Below are 17,931 nucleotides of genomic sequence, written 5' to 3' on the forward strand. Positions count from 1 at the left end.
AAATTTGTGAATTTAGTTTGGACGTGCGTCCGAAAAGTCGCTGGCGCCAAAACCGGCGCGCGTCAACATTATTCAGGCGGCCATTGACTTTAACATCGTTTCGCGAATTTCGTGGGAAGAAATTCGCCCATGACTAAATATTTTGTCCTGCAGCAATCACACCTAGAATTGTAACTGCTATCCCACTGCTACACAATATCTACCCTAGCAGCCTTGCAATCACCCACTTTTTCACCTTGGTTCATCTTAAAGTTAACTTTTTAGTATGTTATTGTATGGCTTATTCTGAGCAACTTTTCAATTGGCCTTAATTTATTTCTTTTTTATAGTCTGTGAATTATTTGCTTTCTATTTCTGACTCTTTCCAGCTTTCAAAAGGGGGTCAACAACCCAATCTGGAATACAAATGCTCTGTAAGGCTACAACATTATTGCTTCTTTTTTATTACTCATCTTTCTATTAGGGCCCTCTCTTATTCATATTCCAGTCTCTTATTCAAATCAGTGCATGGTTGCTAGGGTAATTCAGACCCTGGCAACCAGATTGCTGAAACTGCAAAAGGAAGAGCTGCTGAGCAAAAAGCTAATTAACTCAAAAACCACAAATAATAAAAAATGAAAACCAATCGCCACTAGTCTCGGAATATCACTCTCTATATCATACATAAGTTAATTTAAGGATATATATATATATATATATCTATATATAGATATATATATCTATATATAGATATATATAGATATATATAGATAGAGAGAGAGAGAGAGAGAGAGAGAGAGAGAGAGAGAGAGAGAGAGAGAGAGAGACAGAGAGAGAGACAGAGAGAGAGACAGAGAGAGACAGAGAGAGAGACAGAGAGAGAGACAGAGAGAGAGACAGAGAGAGAGAGAGAGAGAGATAGAATATTTAAAGAAAAAGAATGTGGAACGCTCTATTTATTTCGCTCAGTAAGCAGAAGAGAGAGGCAGCAAATCCCTCATGTATTGATTTCCTGACATGGACAAGATCTGGTAAGAAACTGCTCTTTGCAAAATGTCTTAATCATGTAGTTGTTTCAAAGGTAAATAACTTCTACATCTAAAAAAACGGATCCAGAGAAAGCCAGATAAGCTAACTAGAACTGTTAGAATTCCTTCCTGACCCCAAAATAGCGATTGGATTGCTCCCTGAATCAAGGCCACCCATTGTACCTACACCCTTTCTTGCCCGAAAGGAATCCAAACCATTTAGGAAATGCCACCAATAAATCAGTCATTCCTAAGTCTTTCGGGCAGGGACTCTATAAGCAGACTGCCCCGTCCAGTAAATAAACCCTTTCTATGCTCCTTTTTTTACTACCCTGTCCTATAGGATATTTACACACATTTTCACAACAACCTTATTTGCGGATACTGATCATATCGCCACATATTCGAAGGTAAATGAATACACTTGTGCCTTTCTGGCCTGTTAGTTCATCCAATCTTGTCAACTCCTTTTGGTACCAAGATTAGATATATCATAAAATATAGATATGTGTTAGATAAGACCCAAGTATTTTTAATATATGTGACCATGATGTTAACCTTTGTGCTGCGACCAAGCCTGTCTAGTACTAGCTCTAAATACATTTTAATTACGGCTATGACTACTATTATTACAGCCCCAAGGCAATGAATCAGTTAATAGTGCTGCTCCAGCAGAATTCTGCACTGTAATCCACTTCTCAAAAAAAGCAAACAGATTTTTTAATATCTAATTTTAAAATCTGACATGGGGCTAGAAAGCTTGTCAGGTTTCCAGCTGCCCCCAGTCATGTGACTTGTGCTCTGGTAAACTTCAATTACTCTTTAATGCTGTACTGCAAGTTAGAGTGATATCACACCCTTCCCTTTCCCCCCAGCAGCCAAACAACAGAACAATGGGAAGGTAAGCAGATAGCAGCTCCCTAACACAAGATAACAGCTGCCTGGTAGATCTAAAGGTGGCCATACACGGGCCGATAAAAGCTGCCGACAGACTGTGTCGGCAGCTTATTGGCCCGTGTATGGGGGCCCCAGACGGGCTTCCCCGATCGAGATCTGGCCGAAAGTCGGCCAGATCTCGATCGGATGGGTTTAAAAATCCCGTCGGATCGCGGCCGCATCTGTTCGTTGATGCGGTCCCGCGATCCGACCGCCCGTTTGCCGAATGCTAGGATCCGATCGTTGGGCCCTAGGGCCCACGATCAGATCTGCCCGATATTGCCCACCATATCGGAGGGAGATCCGCTCGAGGGAGATCCGCTCGTTTGGCGACATCGCCAAACGAGCGGATCTATCCACATATGCCCACCTTAAGATAGGGTTGCCACCTGTCCGGTTTTGACCCGGACAGCCCGGTATTCTGAGGGGCTGCCCTTGTCTATACTTCCTGCCAGGTTTTCCAAATAAGGAAAACCGGGCGGGATTCCCTTGATTGACACGGCTTTCGGCCAATTGCTGATCGCCGCGTCATAGCCCCACCCACTGACGTCACAGGTCCGTCCACTGACATCATAGCCCCACCCACTGACATCACAGACACACACCCCCCGCCCGGTCTCAGCCAGACATAAAGGTGGCAACCCTAATCTAAGAACAGCACTCAATAGTAAAATCCAGGTCCCACTGCGACACATTCAGTTACATTGAGTAGGAAAAACAACAGCCTGTCAGAAAGCAGTTCCATCCTAAAGTGCTGGCTCTTTCTGAAAGCACATGACCAGGCAAAATGACCTGAAATGGCTGCCTACACACCAATATTACAACTAAAAAAAAATACACTTGTTAATTCAGGAATGAAATTTTATATGGTAAAGTGAATTGCTTGCATTGTAAACAGTGTGATTTAGAAATAAAAACTACATAATAAAAATCATGGCAGAATCCCTTTAACTCTTGGTCAAACAAACTCATTTGTCAACCTCTCTGCAGTGACTAAGGTTCCTTGTCATATACAGGCATATATATGTTAGGTGAGCCCTAAAAGCTTGTATAAAGAGCTCTCGTACAGCTAAACGAGTCACGGATAGAGGGATACAGACGTGGACCATGAGGTCCTCTACTGTGCCAGTCAAGAGCAGACCACTTTCTCTTTGCAAAGTTCTCCACTGAAGCAAAGGACACTTTTGATACTTCAATCAACCATATCCTTAATTCTTAGGATGAAAAAAATATGAATAATACCTGGGGGTTTTACAGGAAGTGTGAAGATCCCCTTCTAACTAATCTCAATGTGCAAGGACATGGCAAAAAAAACCCAACCTGCAGCTTGAACCACAAGACTAGAAGGAGGTCTCCATGCTTGACCAGCATGCAACCATCTTGTTCCAGTGAGGACAGGAGAATACAATTTTACATCCTATTGTGACTAAAAATGCTGTATTTTCTGTACTAAATTTACGAGAGCGAGAGAGAGAGACACCCGTTTACAAACCGTAACAGTAGCTTAGAGTGCACTGAGCATGTGCAGAGTCATTGGCATTTATAAGATGACTAAAAAAGGGTTAAAGATGAGGAGCAACTGTCTACAGCTTTGAACACATGGCTCATTACGATTATAGAGTTCCTGGAGCTTCGGGGTGGTAAAGTTAGTTCTTAGTATATAAGATGCATCATTGCTAGACATTCTTTTTTTAGGCTATAGTTGGTCTTTCAGGTATCTACGGCTTGACATTAAATTCTAGATATTGCACTATTTTTTTTATTACAAGCCAATAGTCTTTTCAAATTGCGTGGACTTCAAATATTGTGCAAGAGTTAGGAGTTCTCCTGAGCTCCAGATTTCATTAAAATGCAAATAATCTGTGCCGCAGGGTCACATGGATCAGGTTCGATTTCCGGGAAGGTTTCCCTTTGTTAAAAATCTCCTTGGTCTTTTGATTGCGATTTCTTTGGTTCTGGGAAAATCCCCCGTGCTGTTCCTTTCCTGGCAGGGGATTAGTGAGTACTCTCACTTGTCTTGAAGGATAAGCCGGGCCGTTCCAAAAAAAAAAAGGAAAGACTCTGGCAGCCTCTAACTGGGGAGTTCTCTGCTCTCCTAGATATATCTGGAAGACCAGATTAAAGATCCATTTAAGTGAAATTTTGGGTAAAAATGGATTTCCTATCTTAAATATTCTGAATGTCTGCTTGTTAACCTTGTTATTATCCAAGGTGGGCCCTGACCATATTCGAGTCTAAACCCCCTGCCCTTAAGTAGTCAAACTATTTTATGCCCCATATTACACTTCTGTCCACAATAAAACAAAGAGACTACCTATAGATAATCACAGCCCACACTTTTTGCATGATTATGTAACTTTTTTTACATTTAAATGTGGCTCACAGGTAAAAAAATATTTTTTTAAAAAAAAGGTTGGGGACCACTGTGTTAGACCCTGTACCACTTTTCCTATGATAGATATGGGGGAAAAGTGATTCATTGTTGTACACCTGGGTCCTGTAGAGAGAAAATAGAATATGAAGTCTTCCAAATATGGAGAATTATTTTGCGGTACCTTTGCCTCCCATTGGAGGAGTGCCTGATTATTTACAAGCTCCTTCAAGGCCTGTATTTAATTAGTCACTGTTGCAGAATGATCAGACAAGTCTGCTCCAGAATTTTATCCGAGTGACTCACTAACCTACATTTATGAAAGAACCACTGAACTCTCGTATAGCTATATTAATATAAGCCCAGAGTCTGAAGGAGTGTGGTATAAGCCAGGGAATTGGCAAACTGCGTCCCTTCATCTGCTGTGCCACTACAACTCCCAGCACCGGAGCACCTGGATTTGTAGCTAAGCAGCGAGAAGCAACAACATCCAAGGTGGATATCTTTGGAAATGTAGATGGTCCCAAGACCTCGACTCATTTTTTAATGGAAGAGATGAATGCATGGTGATACACAAAAGTCTAAATATATGCCTGTTAAGCAGAGATTTACTTTCCCTTCAATTGCATTCATTTTCAATGTAAATAAATATCTCAATAGTACCATGCCCAGATGTTCCACGGGTCTCCATGGGTCAAGAGCATTATAGCGTTGACCATCGACATATGATATAATTCTGCTAAAGAACTCTTGGTCTTTAGGTGGCCATAGATGTAACAATTACGATCTTTCTTGAAAAAGATCTTTCCAAGAAAGAACGTTCGTTCGTTTCAATACACATGTGTAGAGCTGAATCGTTAGATCAAAATTTTCAGTCCAGCCAGACTGACAAGCCAACTGATATCCAAGTCTTCTGCCGATATCAGTCGGCTCTTTTCCCACCATACACGCACCGAATATCGTATGAAAACTCGTCTATGGCCACCTTTAGGGTTGCGTTGGATGCAACTGCCTCTAAATTTCGATTTTCAGAGATGCATTAATAGCTACCTCCATGAGACCCTACGACCACCACCAAGACAGGTGGAAGGGCAGAAGATGACTAGAAGCTGTTCTGGTTCCTCAGACACCCTCAGACATGGTGCCCTCAAGGTATAGTGGACAACTGGGCTGATTAAAAAAATCTATGCTGATGCCAGCGTTGTTCCTTAGTTGGACACTTGTCCAGAGTATTTGAGAACAGATATCTTGAAGAAACTATTATGACTTTAGCCATCAAAGGGATCCAAACCCTACATGATCGACTACTTACTATGAGGATACTCCGCTCCTTTCAACCAATCAAAGCTTTTTTGGCTTTCAAAATTGCACTATACCAAGCAGAAAACATGGAAATCAGTGGAGCATTCCCTTTTGTTATAGACTAAGCCCAATAATAACTCTTTTTAATAGAGATGAATACGGTCCAGTGGCGCTGTTGGATGGGTGCCTGCTCAGGGTCTCAAGAGGTTTTAAAGCAAATGACAATATTTATTATCGAACAAAATAAAAAATCCCAGTGGAATATAAACGTTTATATTCTAGGGATTTAGATACTGTGGTGAAACGACTGCTTGAGAATTTAGTTACATCAATAGTAAAATCGCCATCAGCGGAATGGGGTTTCCTTTGTGCCATGGAATCGTGGCTTTGTTTTAAAGCTCGGAAAAACAAATCTCACAGAAGACTGGCAATTCTTTTGGGTCAGCAGAGTCACGCGCCCCATAGATACAGGGCAGCACTCTCGGATAATTGCCGTAATTGAAAATATGAAGATGAAGTGAAGCGTTGATGGCCACTGATCACGTGCTGTGAAGAAAAAAAAAGATGAAGTCAAGCGAAGGACAGCAGGACGTTAACTCCTTCAGTTGATCAATTATTTATAAAAACGCCAACGTGCCATTTGCCAGGCATTCGTCAGAATGGAAATGACAGGAGCGAAAAAGGCAAATGACGGAAGAAAAACCACATGGATTACAAAAAAAAAAAAAAAAAAAACTCACCGTACACAATATTATTGTCAATACATTCTGCAAAACTGCCAGAGAGAGACCTATTGGCACCTATTAGTAATGGGCGAATCCGTGCTGTTTCCCTTCGCCAAAATAATCGTAATATTACCTAAAAATGTAATGGTGTCAAAATTATTTTGATGTTCGTCAATTTTGGCACGAGTGACTATTTTGTCCAAATGCATTAAAGTCAGTGGGCGTCCGAATAATTTTGACACACAACAATTATTTTTTTGTAAGGTTTGACGCTGCAGTTTCACGTAATTTTTCCGCTGGCGACGAAATGCAGAAATTCTTCTCAAATTCATGCCTGATGGATTTATTCGCCCATCACTAGCACCTATGGGTTGTTAACTTTTGGTATAATACAGAATGGCCTATCCTAAACAACTTTTCAATTGGTCCTCATTTTTTATCATTTTGTAGTAATGTACTTTGCTCTTCTGCATCTCTCCAGCTTTCAAATGGGGGATAACTGACCCCTAAGCCAAAACTATTGCTCTCTGAAGCTTCACTTTTATTGGTATAGTTACTACTTAGTAGTAGTAACTATACTAAAATAAGAAATGAAGATCAATTGCAAATAGTCTTGGAATGTCACACTTTACATCATATTAACCATTTTATTATGATATAAGCACAGAGTGGCATTCTGAGAAAATTTGCTTGAGGGACGAAGCGACAAAAGAAATGTCCCGATTGCATTACCCTAAAAGTAGTGCTTTCTATTCCTGCTGCTATAAATCTTTATTCTAAAGGTCTCCATAGACGCAAAGATTTTTCTTTGGTGAAGACCGATATCAGTGCAATCCAACCAATCCGTCAAATTATCGTGAGGTTAGTGGGAATCGAACAATCTCGTGCATCTAACGATTTTTTGTCCGACATCTGTCAGAAAACTGTTTGGCCAGGTTAAAAAATTTTCATCGGTCACAGTGAAATTTATCTATGTTTGCAGGGCCAAGCAGACAGATACCACCAGTTTTCCTGGCTTCAACTAGAAGTCAAAATCGCTTGAAATGGTCTTTTTATGCAATGGACAAATCGTACGTTTAAACGATTGTTTCAAGATAAGCTTGGTCTAACGATAACGAAAAGATCTTTTAAAAATCTTTACGTCTATCTCCAGCTTAAGGGGGCTAGCACACGGCAGATTTGGGGAGATTTAATCGCCTCTTCTGCGGGGCAACAATCTCCCTGAACTGCCTTCCCTGTGCCTGCCGTCTGCAATAATGACAAAACAACAGCGCCAATGCACTTGCGGCGCTTCGATTTCCTAAGTCGCTCGAAGTTGCCTCTTCGGGCGACTTCAGAAATCGAAGCATCGCAAGTGCATTGGCGCTGGAGTTTTGTCATTATAGCAAGCACGGGGAAGGCAGTTCAAGGAGATTGTCGCCCCCCCAGAAGAGGCGATTAGTCGCCAGCGATTACATCTCCCCGTGTGCTTAAACCCTTAGAGATCCTTCCATACCCCTTCAAGCTGCGCTGCTGTGAACAAAAGAAACCCCGACAAAAGGTGACTCATTCCCTCTGATAGCGAGAATGACCATTTATTTTGTCAAAATACATATGCACTTAAAAGTACTTATCCATATACTTTCCCACAAAAGGGCAAAGTAGACCATTCACAAACTATAAAAAACATTTTTTACAGCATAACGACAATGCGTTTGCAGGGCTTTCACAATGTTGTCAGCAGCCTTGAAGAAACAATGTGGACGTCCATGTAGAGATACTTTAAACTAACCCAGCCCTCCACTAACAAAGAGAAGCCGCAACCAAAATAACGCACCATTTCTATTTAGAGAAACACCGATAAAGCAACTGGACTGCACGGGCGTCTGCACCCGCCGCACTTATGGAGCAGAGAAGCAAGTTTCATAAAGGGGGAATGATCCCTGCAGAAGTGTGAGCAGATTCAGTGATTTACAAGGCAATAACGCAGCGCTGCATGGTTGCCAAACCTTTCCTGAACTGTGCCAACAATGCTCCGATCATTTACACACACGTGTCGGAACAATATCCTCCAACCGGCCCCGGTTATCAGCTGAGCAGCCTAATTATCAGCTGCTTACACAGAGCAAATCTACTGTTTGGTGACGAAGCAATTTAGATTGTAAGCTCTTGTGGGCAGAGACTTCCTGTCCAGTTTATTGTAAAAAAATAAATAGTCTTGCACTATTATTTTAATGTTTACAATAAAACAGAATCTGAACGGATACCCTGCTGGCTTGTCTGCTGTATGAGAGCGCCCCTACTATTTGAAATTTAGCACCAGCTTATTGGCTAATAAAAAATAATGGATGTTCTCATTTACATCCCCCCAAGATTCCCACACACAGTAACACCCACTAGCTCTGAGCACATAGAGTACATATAAAATATATAAATATTTTTAAAATATAATAAATACAGTAGAACCCTCATTTTACATTTTTCAGGGGACCAGAAAAAAATGGTGTAAAATCCAGGAAAATGTATTATGTATAATATATAGGTGGGACCACAAAATGTCAATGTAAAATAAGGAAAACTTAAAATCAGGGGATGTAAAATGGGGTTTCTACTGTATTTATATTTGTAATTGTTACAAATATATCAAGGTCGAAACTGTCAAATTCGAATAGGGAGTTATTCAAATTCGATTCGAGTTTTTTAAAAAAAAAATTCAAATTCGATTTTTGACATTTATCATACTCAAATTCGACTGTCCGCCACCTAAAAACGGCCGAATTTCTGTTTAAGTCAATGGGAGACGCCCAGGGAACTATTCGGAGTTGTTTGCAGCCTTCCTGACATTTGAGGTTTTTTTGGAGAAAATAGCTTGAATTGAGTTTTAAATTTGAATCGAATTTAATTTGAATTTGTTTTCAGGTTGATTTCATTGAAAATTTTTATTTTTTATTTTTTTTTTAACAGATTTCAATTGGTCGAATTTCAATTTATGGGAGTTTAGGGGAGTTTTTGAAAACTCATCAATTTGAAATTCGACCTTTGATAAGTGTGCCTCTTAGGGGCAGATTTATCAAGGGTCGAATTTGAAAAACTTAAAAAATTGGAATTCAAAAAGACTAACCGAAATTAAATTGTATTTTTTTTTTTTTGGCTGAATAGGTCCGTTTTCGATCGAATAGGTCCGTTTTCGATTGAACGAATCAAAGTAATAGCGCAATCGAATCGTACAATTCGAAGTTTTTATACAAAAAAACCTTTAGCAGGTTTTAGATGGCGAATGGTTGAAGACGAATTTTTAAAGAGACAGTACATGATTTTTTTCAAATTCGAATCGAATTTGGACTATTCCCTAGTCGAAGTACACAAAAAAATTTTAATTCCAATTTTCACTTCGGTTTTTGTTAAATCTGCCCCTTAGTGTTAGCATATATAGAATATACCTTCCAACATAAGAGTTGCCGTCCCAATGTGAGTTACATAAGAAGCATTTCAGCTTTGTGAGTTACTCTCATTAGATCAATAACTGTACAGCGTGACTGATTTCATACAGTCCCATATGCAATATATATATTGTTTATCAAATTCATCAAAGGTCAAATTTCAAATTCATGTGAGTTTTTAAAAACTCCCATAAAATCCCAAGGAATCTAAATACGACCAATTGAAACGTATTAAAAAAATCTAATTTGTGCAACTCGGGTGAATAGGATCGACTCAAAAACTCGAATCCGATTCGAGTTTTAAAAATTAGATTCGAGTTTTTTCTCCAAAAAAACCTCGAATGTCAGGAAGATATTCTCCAAATTGATCAAAGGACATCTCCCATTTACTTTACAGCAATTCGGTAGGTTTTAGGTGGCGAATAGTTGAATTTGAGTTCTTAAAGGAGAATACAACCCATAATAAAAAAAACCCTCCCCCCTACCCTGGGTAGACCCCCCTCCCTCCTCGCCCCCCAGCCTATACCTCCCCCTGGCAAATGGCCCTAATTTAAGTTCCCGAACAACTGCAAATGCGCTGAAAGTCACGAAAATTACAAAAAGTTCCGAAACCTGAATTTTCGCTAATTTTCGTGACATTCGGTGCATGCGCAAAATTGGAATTTTTGAGACTTCCAGCGCAATATTGAAAATTAAGATTTTACGCATGCATCGAAAGTCACGGAAATGACCAAAAATTCAGATTTCATCATTTTCGGTAATTTTCGTACCACTTCGGTACATGTGCAGTGGTTCAGGACTGGAAATTTACTCCAACTGCGCATGCGCCGAAAAAGTCAGAAGACAGAAGATGGCTGCCGTGAACTCAGAGGCCAGAATCTGCACAGAGGGGTGAGTAAAAAATTAGGGGCATTTGACCGGGAGGGCAGGTAGGCTGAGGGGGAGGGGGTCTACCCAGGGTAGGGTTTTTTTTTATTACGGGCTGAATTCTCATTTAAAGGGGCAGAGTACGATAACTGTTGAAAATCTAATTTTTTTAAAAACTCAAAACAAATTTGAATAATTCTCTAGTTAAATTTGACAGTTTTGGCCATAAATAATTCAAATTTTCAATTCGACCCTTGATAAATCTGCCCCCTAGTGTTGAGGACGCCTGCAGCGGAATACGGCAGGCACAGAACCTTTCCTATGGAACCGTAAAAAGGACCTTCTTTCTGCCTTAGACAATGCACATTTTTTAGCACCAGGCAATAGATACACAACTCTGTTTTGAATGTTAAAAAAAAAAGAAGTTTCCAGGTGAAATTAGCAGGATTTCCACCCCATAAACCGAAATGGCTCTGTTTGTTATTTTCCGGGCAGAGGGCACATTCTGCTGAGCCATTTCCCCGGTGGAGGTTTCACAACTGCAACTAAATCCACTCAAATTCCTCCGCTTCCTGTTTGTGGGTTCGGGAAGGCTCCAGTTTCCCAAAACGAAGCATTTCCGCGACCCGCCGCAGTCTACTGATCCGCTACATTCTGCAGGGTCATAGAAGTAAAATTGATTTATATATAAGGGGAGAGTGTTACACTTATTCATATAAAGTACATTGCGCAATAGGAACCAGGATCCAGTGACAAATGCAATGTGCACAAACATTCCCTTCCTTTACAATCGCTGAACATTGTATTGAGCTGCTGCCTGTTACTTGGATAAAGCTTTGGGCAGGAACGCTGCTTGCGATGAGGAAACACGACCCCTTTAAAGGGAAACTATACCCCCAAAATGAATACATGAGCAGCAGACAGTTTATATCAAATTAAGTGGCATATTAAAGAATCTTATGAAACTGGCGTTGCACTTAATGTAAACTAGTGTCCCAGCATCCTCAGCCAACCAAAATGCCTTGCCATATAAGTGTCATGTGACTACAGAGGGACAGAACATAGGCGCTTAATTGCCCACAGCAACCAATAGGATATTATGTTATAGAATTGCCAATTCTAAGCACATTTTTAACTGGTCTTCATTATTTAGTTTTAACAGTTTTTCTTTTTTTGATTATTTGCCTTCCTTGCTACTTTTTATTGCTCATTTTTTTATTCAGGCCCCTTTCCTAATCATATTCCAGTCACTTATTCAAATCAATGCACGGTTGCTAGGGTCATTTGGACCCCGACAACTAGACTGTAGACTGGGGAACTGCGGAATACAAAATGTATTATTAGTGTTACTTTTTGTTGCTCATGTTTCTATTCAGGCCCTTTTCCTAATCATATTCTAGTCTCTTATTCGAATCAATGCATGGTTTCTACGGTCATTTGGACCCTAGCGACCAGATTGCTGAAACTGCAGACTGGGAAACTGCTGAATAAAAAGCTAAACGACTCAAAAATCACAAATGATAAAAAATGAAAACCAATCGAAAATTGTCTCAGAATATCACTCTCTACATCATACGAAACATTAACTCAAAGGTGACCATCCCCTTTAATAGACTGACCATAACTACATATCTTGAGATGTGAGGTCAAAGAACAAGAAGAACTCGGACTGATTTGGAACAAATTGGGCTAATCCAATAATTGAACCAGCTGCTTTTCAACCAGACATTGTTAGTACAAGATGTTGGAGAACCCCATACACAGGCTTATGAGGTCTGGAGGAGACAGGTCCATACATGATCAGCTTAACTGATAACTGCCCTTGTGAAATTAAGACCCTAAATTCAGAAATTAGCCCAATACTCTGCTCAAAAAGTGATAAATGGTAAATCCAAAATTGGGCAGGAAAACTGTTTTCTGTATTGATGAAAATGATAGTGTTTCTGTGTTAGGCAACATACTAATTAGTGATGGAGCGAACTTCTCCCATTTCGCTTCGATGAAAAATTCGCAAATTTCCTGCGGAATTCGTGAAACGGCGAAAAATTTGCGTATTTAATGCCAGTTTTGGTGCCAGCCTTAAAGTCAATGGGCGTCCGAATCGATGCATGATGGTTTTGACACAAGAGACTTTTTTGTTGCGCATCCAAATTATTTTTTTGACGCCAAAACGCGGAAACTTGCCTCAAAATTCGCGCCTGGCGGATTTATTCGCCCATCACTAATACTAATGAATAATGTGCATGGGGTAGGAATTGAGTTTCGGCTGATTAGTTGGCACAGCACTGGTTCCTTTTGTTTGTCTGTGTGACAAAGGCTCAGCGCTCATGTTTTGTACACATAATATGTATATTATTTCCTGTTTTAGGGCAGCTGAAATGAACCTTGCAAGTATTTTGACACAACACAGGCATAGAAATATGATGGAAAGATATAAGGCACATTGTAAAGGAAAGGGTAACAAAACCTTAACATGGAAGACAGACCCTACAAAAGCACCATTGCAGCCATATGATTCCATGATTCAGATTAGAGGGATTTCCAACTCTAAAATCTCATTTGTTTTAATTTGCACCCATCAGGCATAGTACAGTTATAAAATCCATTATCTAGAAACAGATTATCTGTAAAGCTCCAAATTACAGGAAGATCGTCTTCCACAGACTCCATTTTAATCCAACTACATCCATGGGACCTGTTATCCAGAATGCTTGGGATCTGAGGTTTTCCAGATAATGGATCTTCCCATAATTTAGATCTTCGTACCTGAAATCTACTAAAAAATCATGTAAACATTAAATAAACTAGGGATGCACCGAATCCAGGATTTGATTCAGCCTTTTTCAGCAGGATTCGGCTGAGCTGAATCCGAATTCTAATTTGCATATGCCAATGTTTACCACGTCCCACCCCTTATTTGCATATGCAAATTAGGATTCGGTTTGGTATTCGGCCAAATCCAAAATAGTGGATTCGGTGCATCCCTAAAACAAACCCAATAGGCTGGGTTTGCTTCCAATTAGGGATGCACAGAATCCTGGATTTGCTTTTTTCAGCAGGATTCGTATTTGTCTGAATCCTTCTGCACAGCTGAACCGAATCCGGATCCTAATGTGCATATGCAAATTAGCGGTGGGGAAGTAAAAAGTGTTTTCCCCTTCCCACATTTAATTTGCATATGTAAATTAGGATACAGATTTGGTTCGGTATTCGCCAAGGATTTGGGGGGGGGGGGAGGTCGGCCGAATTCAGTGGATTCGGTGCATCCCTACTTCCAATCAGGATTAATTATATCTTAGTTAAAATCAAGTACAAGCTACTGCTCAATTATTACAGAGAAAAAGGAAATTACTTTTAAAAACTTGGATTATTTGATTATAATGGAGTCTATGGGAGATCCGTAATTCGGAGCATTCTGGATAATGGGTTTCCGGATAACCTATAATCCAAATTTTTAAAACAGATTTCCTTTTCCTGTGTAATAATAAAACAGTAGCTTGCACTTGATCCAAACTAAGATATAATTGGAAGCAGAGACAGCCTTCTGGGTTTTTTTATTATTTAAATAACTTTCTCGTAGACTTATGGTATGGAGATTCAAATTACAAAAATATCTTTTATCCAGAAAGCCCCCAGGTCCTGAGCATTCTGGATAACAGGTCCCATACATGTGCTAAAAAAAAATAAAGGGAGACAAAAATAGTCAATTCCAATTACCAGTGCCCCTTCTGTTTCTATAAAGGGAAAAAGCAAGATGTCTCAGAGAAGGGAGAATCAGGGAAGGGCACAGAGCAAACAGAGCTTTGAGTACTGATCATAAGGCTCCAGTCAACTAAATACACTGCTTTCTGCAGAGTGGGACCCAAAGACATTGCTAAGCAACAAGTCCCTGTAGAGAAGAGTTAACAGACAGACTGTGTCATCATTATGGGCAGCCGCCACACTGTGTCGATGGGGAAGTGAGAAGGGAATTAAGTTACTCCTTAAATTAACCCCCGACAAAGCAAGAGGCTGGTTGAAAAGAGATTTCTGCTACATTGCCTCAAGAGTCACAACCAGGAATGGAGAGAACAGATATTGCCAATACATTTACAAATCACACAGAAGGCTGGTGGAAATGGGTAATGAATTCCTACTGGAGCGTTGCCTGGAAGCACATCTTTCTCTCATTATGCAAAAAGAAAAACTGTTTTTGGGGGGAGAATCCCTTTAATTGTTCTTTTAAGAGGTTGTTTCTCTCTATGCAACAGGACAGAAGTAATGTGCATAAAGGCAACAATAGGATCTATAACAGAAAGTTCTGCTAAAAAGATAGAATATCATATCATACAGCAGGATTGCTGCCATAAAGCAGGGCAGGACTGCTGCTTACAATAGGGATCAGATAAGATCTGTGCAGCCACTGGGACAGAATGTTCTGTTATACAGATAGCTAGAATCTCAGCTGACATAAAGCAGGACAGGACTGCTGCTTACAATGGGGATCAGATAGGATCTGTGCAGCCACTGGGACAGAATGTTCTGTTATACAGATAGCTAGAATCTCAGCTGCCATAAAGCAGGTCAGGACTGCTGCTTACAATAGGGATCAGATAAGATCTGTGCAGCCACTGGGACAGAATGTTCTGTTATACAGATAGCTAGAATCTCAGCTGCCATAAAGCAGGTCAGGACTGCTGCTTACAATGGGGATCAGATAGGATCTGTGCAGCCACTGGGACAGAATGTTCTGTTATACAGATAGCTAGAATCTCAGCCATAAATCAGGGCAGCACTGCTGCTTACATTTTATATATAGTGACTGTAGTGTGTCATGAGTCCTGCAGCATCACAACAGAGAATTGGAGAAGACAAAGTATAAGGCAGAACACACAATACTTCCAATACTGCCCCAACCCTCCCCTGTAATTGCCACCAAGCCAGTGTTAGACTCTAGTGTCACGCTACAAACAGCCCAGAAAGTTGGGATTTGTCCAGCACCAGTAACTCCCAATGAACTGGCCAATCCTCCCCAGTGGCACAGATTTCTTGTTAGCCAGCCATATTCAGATATACAGCATGACGGCTTTCTGCCAGCACAGCCTGCGGCGTGATCAGATAAGGCAGGAATTATGGGGCATATTCTGGGGGTGATCTTCTCAGGACATATGAGAAAATTCCCTTTCACTGCTCTTGAACAGCAACTTCCTCTGCTCCAGTGTTTATTTATTCCTTACCAACTGCCAGCCAGCACCTTAACTCTTCAACTCCCATAATGCACCCCATGCATAACCCTTTCACCACAGACATAATGCACCCAGATGTATTCCTTAACCCTTGCACTGACCTAATACACCCAACGTATTCCTTAACCCTTTCACTGACATAATGCTGTGATTTATGCCATAACCATTTAAATGACAATGCCTGATGTATTACTTAACCCTTCCACTGACATAATACACCCCAACGTATTCCTTAACCCTTCCACTGACATAATACACCCCAACATACTCCTTAACCCTTCCACTGACATAATACACCCCAACGTATTCCTTAACCCTTCCACTGACATAATACACCCCAACGTATTCCTTAACCCTTCCACTGACATAATACACCCCAACGTATTCCTTAACCCTTCCACTGACATATTACACCCCAACGTATTCCTTAACCCTTCCACTGACATATTACACCCCAACGTATTCCTTAACCCTTCCACTGACATAATATACCCCAACGTATTCCTTAACCCTTCCACTGACATAATACACCCCAACGTATTCCTTAACCCTTCCACTGACATAATACACCCCAACGCATTCCTTAACCCTTCCACTGACATAATACACCCCAACATATTCCTTAACCCTTCCACTGACATAATACACCTCAACGTATTCCTTAAGCCTTCCACTGACATAATACACCCCAACGTATTCCTTAACCCTTTCACTGACAATACACCCAACGTATTCCTTAATCCTTTCAATAACATAATATAGCCAATGTATTCCTTAACCCTTCGAATGGCATAATACACCCCAACTTATTCCTTAACCCTTCCACTGATGTTATACACCCCAATGTATTCCTTAACCCTTCCACTGACACAATACACGCCAACGTATTCCTTAACCCTTCCCCTGACATAATATACCCAATGTATTCATTAAAGTGTAACAAAGTAAAACGTTTTTTTGGTAAAACAAAAGAAAATGTGATTCTAAAGATCTTTCCTATATACACACACGTATCAAACATTTCCAGTGATATTACAATGGTCACACAAAAGCAGTTTGTATTCTCTGCCCCTGACTCATGAATCAGTGAAGCAGAAGTGAGTTCTCTTGCAGGTTAGTGAACCAGCTGTTTCTGCTACATTGTGTCAGGAGTCAGAAGCAAGAGTGCACACAAATAAAGAGCCAGACAGTCCATGTAGTCCTTAACCCTTGCACTGACAAAGGCAAGTGGAGTTTGAGCAGTGACAGGAGGAGGCACTAAATGTAACTGAGCTACAGATCTACAGACAGAGTGAAATCTCAGCAGTAAAAGAACAAGTAAAAGACACAGGAGTCAGTAACAAGAGCTAAAGGAAAGTCTCCGGGTCTGACTGACACACACTGAACTACAGAGATTTGGGAAAGACTGATCATTACATGAAAGGCTTGCGGGGGCTGATGGGATTTGTAGTCCCCATGGGCAGGAGCTGCTGGTCAGTGATTGGCTCAGACAGGGCGAGTGAGTCTGTAAGTGTCCCTCCCCTGTGTCACTCATACCTGGGGATGCAGCTCGGGCTGGAACCGTCTACTTCCCAGGTAGCGAATAGGTTCATAGGCACCGGCCTGTTCAGTGCCCCCGGGAAGCTCAGCCTGCCCTTGTCCGCCATGCTCGCTGCTGCCTCCTCCTCCTCCCGAACAGCGGAGAGATGCGCCTGCCTCAGGGCGGAGGACACACGCCGGGTCCCCCGGTCACATCTCCCACTGATCCCTGTGCTCCTCCTACTGCGCGTTCTACAACTCCAGTGAGCGCGCCTCAGGCGCGTGCCCGCTCCCTTATACCCTGACACTGCAGGAGGTGTTTCAATAGAAAATGCTTTATTGACAACAAACGCAAGAGATACAGCGCACTGCGCTCTGATTGGCTCATCCCTCTCCCCGCGCCCCTTCTTTGCTTGGGCGCGCTCCCGACTATCATCCGTTTTCCCCATTGGTCGCTCACTTCGGCCAATCGCTGCGTCCACAAGGATTTTGTCACCGGTGTGATTATTTACAGGGGCTGGAGGAGCGGAAGTGGCGTTGGAGGGGTGTGAGTGAGTGAGT

At 41.2% G+C, this 17,931-nt stretch overlaps 1 non-coding gene across 1 annotated transcript in view; it reads right to left on the reverse strand.

Annotated features, from left to right (window-relative positions):
• The window catches only part of pacs2.S, an 86,829-nt gene extending 69,143 nt beyond the window's left edge, over nucleotides 1-17,686 (reverse strand). Inside the window, exon 1 of the transcript XR_005963805.1 lies at nucleotides 17,389-17,686. This is a non-coding gene — a transcript (phosphofurin acidic cluster sorting protein 2 S homeolog). The remainder of the gene's footprint in view (nucleotides 1-17,388) is intronic.
• Between the last annotated feature and the right edge of the window lie 245 nt (nucleotides 17,687-17,931).

Source organism: Xenopus laevis, chromosome 8S, assembly GCF_017654675.1.
Source record: "Xenopus laevis strain J_2021 chromosome 8S, Xenopus_laevis_v10.1, whole genome shotgun sequence".
Lineage (NCBI taxonomy): Eukaryota > Metazoa > Chordata > Amphibia > Anura > Pipidae > Xenopus > Xenopus laevis.